This window comes from Platalea leucorodia (genome assembly GCF_965183815.1).
Source record: "Platalea leucorodia genome assembly, chromosome: 8".
Lineage (NCBI taxonomy): Eukaryota > Metazoa > Chordata > Aves > Pelecaniformes > Threskiornithidae > Platalea > Platalea leucorodia.
The window spans coordinates 29,095,535-29,105,277 of record NC_138830.1 but is presented as its reverse complement, the minus strand read 5'-3'; positions in this window follow the sequence as shown (position 1 = coordinate 29,105,277).

Here is a 9,743-nt window from a genome sequence, read left to right as displayed (position 1 = left end):
GCGCAGCAGTCAGAGCTCAGAGCCCATGGTAGGACCACAGTCTTGAGTGGGAAAACAAGGCTTGCTCCAGCCTCTGAGCATTGCAATCTATTAACCCACCCCCCTCCCTACTAGCCCCATGGTTCCCCCTCCCCAAAACCTGGGAGCAGGCAGTGTGCAGCTGCAGCATCTCGTTGCTAACTGGTACATCCCCTGCTCCCATTGATTGCTACCCGGAGGGCACTCTGTGTGGTGCAGACGACCGTGTGCCTCTCTCTCTCTCTCTCTCTCTTCATTGCTCACTATTCAAATTCAAGGCTTGTTTAATCAGCAGACATTAGCAACTTGACAGGAGTCTGGCTGGAAGGGAAAGAAGAGGTTGGGCATAGAGGGGGGCTCGGGGAGAGTGCTGCTGTGGAGAGCAGGGGGCTGCATCTCCCGTGTTAGCCTTGCTGCCCAGATGTGCAAGGGGAGGAACCAGGGGTTGCGCTGGAGTGGGACACATGAAACCATCCATGGACAGGCACTGGGTAACTGGGAAGGACATGGGGTCTGGGTGCCTATGCTGAGCATATCCTGGCAGGGCTCTGAGACCAAGGCAGCTGGCCTAGCATGAGCTCTCCTCCTCTGAGGTTCATGCTATGGCTTTTTGGGAATCTGGGGGGAAAGATGTTTCCCGTTTTCTGGCAAAATGTTGGCTTTTCTAGGTTGGCTTTTATTCCCCCAGCAATGATTCTTACATCCCCCAAGGACTTCTCATCACCCCATCCATCCACTTGTTGGAGCTTTCCCTGGAGACCTGTCTCCAAATCCCTGCTCAGCCTCCCTGCCCCACTCTGCAGTGTGCACAGCCCTCTGGGACAGGGTACTCTGAGGTCTCACGGGAAACGGGGGCTGATTTTGCCATAGGAGACGCCTTGGCATGATGAGATGGTGTTAGTCAGTGAGGGAACCCCACTTCCATGAGGTGGTGTTGCAGGGAGGCAGCGACCACCTGTCCCTGGAGCACGGCTGGCTTCTGTCACTTGTGAATTGCTGACTGATAGAACATGGGACCAACTGTGAATGAGTCTGGAAGCAAATATCCCAGCAGCTAACTTGCCAGATGCTTCTGTCAAGCAGAAACTCTGCATGAATTTGCAACTCACTCTTCCCTGAGAGTTACAAATCATCGAGATGGCTGTTTGCAGCTAAAAGGTGTCCCAACAAAGGGGGAAATCTTGTTTAAAAAAATACAGTGCTGTAAGAGAAAGCAGGTACCAGATTTCTCTATAAACCACTCTACTAAAAGCTCTGTATTTGTCCTGTTGCACCCCTTGAGATGAGAGCCCTCCTGAGATCCCCCAGGGACAACCTGGCTCCATCCCATGGAGGCACAGCACAGCCTGGGCAGAAAGGGGACCAGAGCTGCTGGGGGCACACGGCTTCATTTTCTGTCCCTTGTTAGCAGTCCTAATTAGGAGGTTCTTTATACCTTTCAAATTCAGTGCTTGCAGTAGGGCTGTCTTCCTATTGACTGAACTACAAAAGTGGATAAAACCCACGTAGTTCTAAGGAGAATTGCCAAATATTGATACTGGGAGAGAGCTGATATTGTATAAATAGTGAATAATGCTTCTAATTACACAGGCTTTCATTTTCTGGTAGTATAGCTGATTACCTTCAACACTCCAGGCTGGATCTTCAGCTGAGTGCCTGGCCTTCACTTTAAAGATGAAAAACAAGGCCAAAAAACCCCATTATTAAAAAAAATCTTAAAGTGATGCTTTTAAGAAGAGGAATTATTTGGGTGGGATTCATGCCCCATAGCTTGATCCACCCATGGCGATCCCCATCTCCTCTCTTCGCCTCCAGTGGATGCATTGGTCTGTCTCTGTTTTACTTCAAGGACTGCTTTCACGCAGATGCTTACCCTCCAACTGGCTGGAGATGGAGGACAGGAATATGCTGGACCACGCCAATGTCCACCTGCCAGCACTGTCTGTGTTCTGCTGTCACCTGCCATCAGAAATATGACATCATGCTGTTCTCTGCATCCTCCTGCTGATGAGCAAGCCCAGGAGAGGGGGTAAGATAGGGCTCACCCAACCATGTCCTCCAGCAGGGAAACAAAAACTGTTTTAGGAAATAAAAATCTGCTCATTTTCTCTTTTCTTCTGGGCATGATTCTCAGGGCTGAGGGGAAGGTGGCTGGGTCTGTTCACACTTGGGGCTGGGTGCTGTGTTTTCTGTCACTGCAAGCTACGGATTTGGTTTCACCACCACTTTCTGTTACAGAAGAAAACCGAACCATAAATCTTTTGATACTCCTGAATTATTTTAATGATATCTTGGCATACTGTTAACATGTTCTCCCCACCCATGTCAAAGAATAGTCTTTGTTAAAAATTACTTCAGCTGTACTAAAACCATGAAAAAAATCTCATAGCATTCTATAATCAAAATGCTTTTTTTTTTCCCCTGGCTTTTGAGTCAAATTAAGACTAATTTTAGTTTGGGATTGTCCAACAATTATTTTCCTTAAACACCTCCAACCATAAACAAAAAAGCATGTATCCTTGCAGCTACCTCCATCCTCTCTGAAATCCCAGCCACATGCAGGAATTGCTTTTAAGCATTTCTTTCTCCAGACTAAGAATTCCTTATGCTTTCCTTTTCAACCTCTGCCTCTGCTTTGCTATCAAGGGTTGCTGCTGCCTTCTCCCCACCACACCCTGTGATGGAAATATCTCTGCTCTGTCCCCGGCATTGTCACATGCCATGCACAGACTGTGGGAGCCTGATCTATCCCAAGGTGTCATTAGCTCCACGCATATCTGCTCTCCCTCTGTCACCTGTGAGCATCTCAATGGCCTGCTGTTATCCCCATGAGACTCTAACATCCCTTTTTATTTTCTTCCCTACGTCACCTATTCCCCACCGTCCTGCTTGTGTGTGTATTACAGTGGTACCTCCACCCTGGGCTGTGTCCGCCCCATCCTTGAAGAGCCCAGGAGCCTGGATGGGTGCTGCAGTCCTTGCCCCCGCTGGTCCCTTTGGGCTTAGATGGTCATTACTACATTTGCTGAAGCTATGCTGTGATGGGCAGGGTTTGCCAGTGAGGGAAGCTGGAGATGCACAGCCAGACCATGATTGGCGGCTGTGATGCGGTCTGCTGGGCAGGGAGGGTGAGAACAAGGCTGTGCAGGAGCAGAACCTACAAACCACCCAAAGGGCAGAGGGGAGCAAGCCCAATACCTTCCTCCTCTCTGTTGCTTTTCGTTTCTTTGTTTGGTTTTGCTGATTGCAAATAACATCGGAAATGAGGTGTCTGGGTTTTACTCCCTCCTCTCATATCATCCAGTGGCTCCTCCATCCCTCGCGCACTTCCCCAGGGTTTGCAAACTCATTTTGCACAAGTCCAAGGTATTCTCAAAAGCCTAAATTGGTCCTAACTCTGCATCAGAGTTTAAAGATGGAGAAAAATATCTCCAGCAGGCTCCAAATATCTCCAGTGGCTCACTGGCAGTGAGCTAGTGCCCAGAATGAACTGAAATTTTGCTTAAAGAGCAAGAGGTTAGAAGGGATGCCCATGGTGGTATAGGTGTTGAGGGTGATGTGCTGTGGAAATGCTCGCCAATGGGCTGGGAAGTGCATCAACTTGTGACTAGGTAGAGCAGACACACAGCTACCTGGTTGTCCAAGCCTTTGATCTGGATTTAGCTTTATTTCTTTCTTGGCTGTTTATTTGGTTTGTGCTCTACTTTCTTGCTTGTTACCTGCTAGCTGTGCGGCAGGTACCAGCCTGCCCTCAGCATATCAGACTTATGATCAACATCTCCTTGCTTCTAGCAGCAAGGAGGATGGTGTGGTCTAATGGATAGGAGCTGGGTGCCTCTTCCTGAAGCACAGGTTCAAAAACTGCTGTTGCTCTTGGCTTTTAGAGTAATACATACTCAATTGAGATGCCTGACCACCCAAACTCACAAGGCATTAAGTGGGCTGGGCAGGGCCACCTGACAGGCCAAACAAGGACCTTTACAGAATGAGCTGACCTCAGGAGCTCCATCTTTTCAGCATCTTGTGATCATGATCACAACAGGGACCTTGAAATCCCAGGCAGGTGAGCTGGACCCTGAGGATGCTCAAGGACTGTGAGCATGTTGCAGGACCACATGGGAAGGGAAGCAAAGGTGTAGGCACGTTAAAAAAGCTTTGGGGGAACCAAGATGCCATGCAGATGGTGAAGTATGATCTGTACTGACCTACCCAAGCCTTTTGAGATGCTTGGCCCTGAGGCCGACTGCAGATGTGAAGGACAGAGCCTGACTTGCACCCGGGGAATTCCTCTGTGCCAGGGAATGGGGCATCTGCTCACATCTGGAGCAGGCAGGAGAGTCTGGCGGAATCTGCAGCTGGCTGCACCAAGCAGAGCTAGCACATCAAACCAGCCAATGACAACACCAAGAAATTCCCTGCCTTGTGAAAATACTTAGCTGGGTGCTTTGGAGGGGGCCCTACATGGCAAGCACACCCAAAAAGGGTCTGACACCTCCCACCTCCTCCTGCTTTGGCACTGTTCCCAAGCAATCCCTCTGGATCTGCAGGCAGCCCCACAGCGCTGGCAAGCCAGTAAGGCAGGAGACCTGGGGACGTGGGATGGTCTCTGCGCAGGGACCAGGTCCTGAGCCCCGGGACCCTGCTCCCTGCCTCAGCACCACAGCATGAGCCTCAGCTCTCAGTGGTGCCTGGGTATATGTGCAGGTGCGTAGGTTTAAATCAGGCCCTTAATGTTATTTGAGCATGGATTTTTTTTTCCCCTCCTTTTTTTTTTGTGTGGTTTAGTTTCTCTCTTAACAGGAAAAAATGATCAAAAATAAGAAAACAATCACTGTTTGAAAGTGAATGAAGGGCGCTTTCTCCCCCTCCCCCATGCTTTTTTCCTACTTTGACATCTCAGTGGTTTTTTTTCTTTTAGCCGTGGTTTCTGGGATAGGTGATAACTGCCAGTAATAGGATTAGCATTGATTTCTTTAGCAAGAACAGAGATGTGGCAGTTCCAGCCATTTACTGAACTGCCAGCTTTGAAATATCAAAAAAAAGAAAGAAAAAGAAATCTGCAGAAAAAAAAGCTTCTTGCAGCATTTTAAAGAAAGGAAAGCCTATGTGAATTAAAATACACACATACACACACACGCGCGTGCGCATACCCGCGCACATGGAGTATATAAATATATATATTATATGTATATTATATATATGTATCTCGGTGCTTTTTTTGTTATTGTGTGATAAAGGATCAAAAGAACTGTCTCTGTTCTAAGCTTCAAGAAAGCCTTTTTTAAATTCATTTGGCTTTCTTTAGCTTTCACTTGCTAACATATTTTAGGAGCTAATCTTACATATTTACTATTGTATCATGACTTTTTTTAACCTTGAAATGGAAGCAAAGACAGAATGAGAAAGGGGGAAAAAATAAAGGATTCAGAAGAGAAAGAACGAGGGGATGTGCCCATGGAAGCCTGCCGTATCGCTGCCACTCTGCAGACATAATGTGAAACTCACCCAGTGCTAACTTTGATGTGGCACATTTTCTCCTTGCCGCTGGTTGTAGGGTCCTGGAGGGATATTGGTTTGAGGTACACCAAAAGCTTGGGTTCTGCCCTCAATCCATTGGAAATCTCCACCTTTGCTTCAGCATGCCTGACCATCTTTGTTAACAGCATTTCTCAAGGGCCAGAAACCAAGGTCGGGGCAAATCAGTGGTAGCTTAAAAGCCAGAATTTTAGGAGACTGGAATGATATTCTCTATCCTTCCCTAAATGCTGTAGGGTATCGTGTATTTAGTGTCTACCAATCATCCTCTTCAACTTGCATTCAGCCCTTGGGGGAGAAGAAGGTCCAACGGCAACATCTGCAAACAGAAGTGCAAGGTCGTATGTAAGGACCAACTGCTGGCTGGGAAAATGCCTGCTGTTTCCCAGCTCAGGGTTGCTTCTAAGCACAGTCCAGGTCTTGAGAAGACCCTGGCTCAACCCTTTGCCTGCTGATCCCCAAGAACCAAAACATTGTACCATTCAAGACAAGACTCAAAGCTCGTTGTGGAAGCATTTGTTCTTTCTCATCGGGTCTTGAGCTGATGAACCACTTTCATGAGAGCTTATCTTTATGTGAAGAGTGTATGCAATGATTCGTTGTCCTCATGCACAGCACAAAGCTCAGAGCAGGATGGAATTAGGGCTCACTTTTCAGCTTGTAAACGCAAAACAAAAGAGCAATCCCAAGTTGCGGTCAGCAAGAAGAAAGCCCTTACTGCTTGAGCAACTGGTGCACGATATTCTGCTCAGTTTTCTCGTTCAGCAGCATCTCAGCTTCATAAAGAGTTTGAGATGGATTCTATATAAAACCAAGTAAAAAAGTGGAGGAAGGAGATAATCAGATACATTATTTATAGTTGCAGTCAGGATTCACTAAACTGCATGCAATTTGCTTGTCATTGCATGTAAGGGAATCTCTAGGTTGTGCTATGTATGGTGGGCAAACGCCCCTGAAGAGGATATTCATGGACCCAGCCAAATTTATATAGGGTCACTTCCCTACATTTTCTGTACATGAAGAGGCACTGGGATTGCTCCTGTGAGGGGCCTCTTGCTTTCCGCCAGCAGGAGATAAGGCCTTTGTGCTGTAACAGGCACCAAGTCAGCCATGTGCCTTTTACCATCCTGGTGTGAATCTCCCTTAATTTGATTGGAGTCACATGCGTATTGGTAGGCACACAGGCTGTTGTCTCACCAGCTCCTGGAGATTTGCATTTCTGTGTTCTTATTAACAATCGCCCAAAGATCCGTGATGCTCATTTCACAGACTCACCTTCATTGTGCCCTCTAATCCATGTCCCCGGGGTCTACTTCTGACATTCAAGCTTCAGAGCAGCTTACAAGCCTTTACTTTTTTTTAACAACAAACTGCCAAAGGAATTATTGTTTCTTTCTTCTGCAAACGTGGACCTTCTTTCTCCATCCCCCCCTCCTTAAAATGCTTAATGACTTGCCACGATTACACCATGGGTACAGGAATGCTGGGGCTGGGGGTGTGGGTGTGCTGCTAACCTTAAAGCATTGAGGCTCTGGAAATGTCTCCCAGCAAAACCAGTAGGGTAAAACCCCCAGTTGCTCTGGAGATGGATCTTGGCTGGTGGAGGGAAAGGGTCATATGATGTAGTCTTCAAGAGCATGGAAATACACGAATCCTGTGTTCTTGGATGACATGGAAGAGCCAAGATAAGAGATGTTCAGGTGTGGCAAGTTGAAACCACAGTGTTAGCTCATCTTTTGAAGAGTCTATGTAAAATCTTTCTTCAGGGAAAGAGTGGTTAGGCATTGGAACAGACTGCCCAGGGAAGTGGTACAATCACAGTCCTTGAAAGTATTCAAAAAACGTGTGGATGTGGTGCTTAGGGATATGGTTTAGAGGTGGACCAGGCAGTTAGGTTAATGGTTGGACTCGATGATCTCAAAGTTCCTTTCCAACCTTAATGATTCTATGATTCTATGATCTTTGCTCTCTTGCAGAAGTGCTGGAAAGAGCAGTTCATGGGTGTGCCTGGACTAATGGAAGAGTTGCTAGAAAAGTTACAAAGATCAGGAGTTTTTTCTTCTTCTGCACCCAGCCTGGTTGGATTTGTTGGACAGCGTGACCAAAACAGTCATACACTACAATTTTATGACATTGAGCATCCCAGTATGACTGTGTTGATGCCTGTTCCAGGTCTGATAGCATCGGCACCTACTCACTTCTTCCTAACAACAGACCGTCCCGGAGCTAGCTCCTGGATTGGGAGATTTGTTAAGCTTGTCCCCAAGGGGCTGACTGCTGTGGCTACCTGGCACTCTGTAAAACTCACCCTTCTGCTGGGAGTTTCCCTTCCAAATTGGTTAAAGATGTGCAACATTGCCTAACTAGTTTTAATAGATGATTATTAATAGCAACAGAAGCAATAGTTTGTTACAGGATAGCCACAGAAGCAAGTTTAACAATGCGTTATATCAAACCTTCTCTATAGTTGTTCTGCAGGATGATGAAAGCCTTGGCTGTGCTGACAGTGCTGTTTGTCCCCCAGCACTATGAATTGCCATGTCATGTCCAGTCTGGCGCTGGGCTCATTGCACTTGTTTCCAGCTCCACTGCTGTTATGAGTGCAGCAAGCATGGGGACAGCCTGGCTGCTGGCCTCGGTTTCTAGCTTGGGTTGGGTGGCACCAGGATGGGTGTAATCCTCCTCTCCCTACAGTCTTCTCCCCTCTATTATCTCTTTTCTCTTTTCCTTTACTTCTCCCTTCCTCACTTCTACCTTGTGCAAGGGGCTGTGCAAAATGGAGAGGCCTGAACTGGGAAGAGGGCACCGTGTAGCAAGGATCTTCCTGATGCGCCTGAGTTATCTGCGAGGCTGAGCACACCCGGGACTTTCCCTCCTGCTCAGTGAAATGAGAAGCCCATAAATAGCTGAGCCCAAGAAGACATCTCCATCTCAGCTAAGAATTCACACAATGAACCCAGCCAAATATGCTGTACTTTTCCCAGTTTCCAGAAGCTTCCTGACTGCTGGCATCAATCTAGAACATTTCTTTTAGCCAGGTGCCTCCCACCGTCCTTGCATGAGCATCTTTACTGTGGTCATCTGGGCTAAGGACAAGCTCCATTCTGCCACAGTCTTTCATTGCTGCCACTCCAGCCTAGACTACTTTAAATGTCTTCTGACCTCACCACCTGTTAATCTACAAATATTCAATGTCTGGAAATTAGATTCCAAAGAAATGGGTTATAATTAACCTTTTCCTGCCACACAATTTCAAGTTTTCTCATTCCAGGCTCACTTTCTGTGGGTCTAATTGCAGCAGTGGCACCGTGGGACATCTGCCAGCACTTCCCAGGGTTCTCTGAGCTCAACAATCTCTTTATATCTCTTTCTCTTTAATTTCCTGTAATTAACCATGCTATAACTTCTGTGCACACCAGGGGAGACTTGGAGAAGGGAACAGTGCCAAACTCCCTGAAGGATCCTACCTTCCCCTCCCCATGCCTGTGCTAGGGCTCAGGGCCTTCCCAGGCTGGGTTTGCCTGCAACACTGCTCCTGGCAGCTTTTGGCTTCATAGCTCTAGCTGGTTTTCAGTGCCTGGCTCTTTCATGTTCTCAATAATGTTTTTATAGAAACGTGTGCTTCAGCAGTGCTTAACACAGGGGCAGTGCCTGGCACGGCGGCTCTGCTCAGTGGGAGACTTGAAGACCAAGAAGGTCTTCTGAGATGCTCCTCTCTGGATCTACCAAAACCCCACAGTGCTATAGAAGTGCTGCAGTGTCCAAAAAACCTGGAATCTTGCTGACTGGTGCTTGTAGGACAGCAGGGTCAGTGAAATCCTAGGAAAAGGGAGGTGGAAAGGACCTTGGGATGACCTTGCAGCAGGACCAGCTGACTTGTGCTGCTCCAAGTGAGTGGTGGTCTTGCTTGTTGAAAAGACACCTCCATCAATACAGGCACAACCTGCTCCCCCAATAGCCTGTCCCTGCTCTTTGGCAGCCTCATCGCTAGAAAGGCTCCCCTCATATCCAGCCTTAGCCTCTCCTGCTGTGGTTTAAGCTCACAACTACTTATCTTTCTTACCTACCAGGAAGAAAAGCTATCCCTTCCTCTTTCCATAAGCCTTCTCTGTACTTGGAGATTATAGCAATGATGTCCCACATCTCCTCCAGCTGAGCGACCCCAACTTCTTCAATCTTTCCTCAGAGGC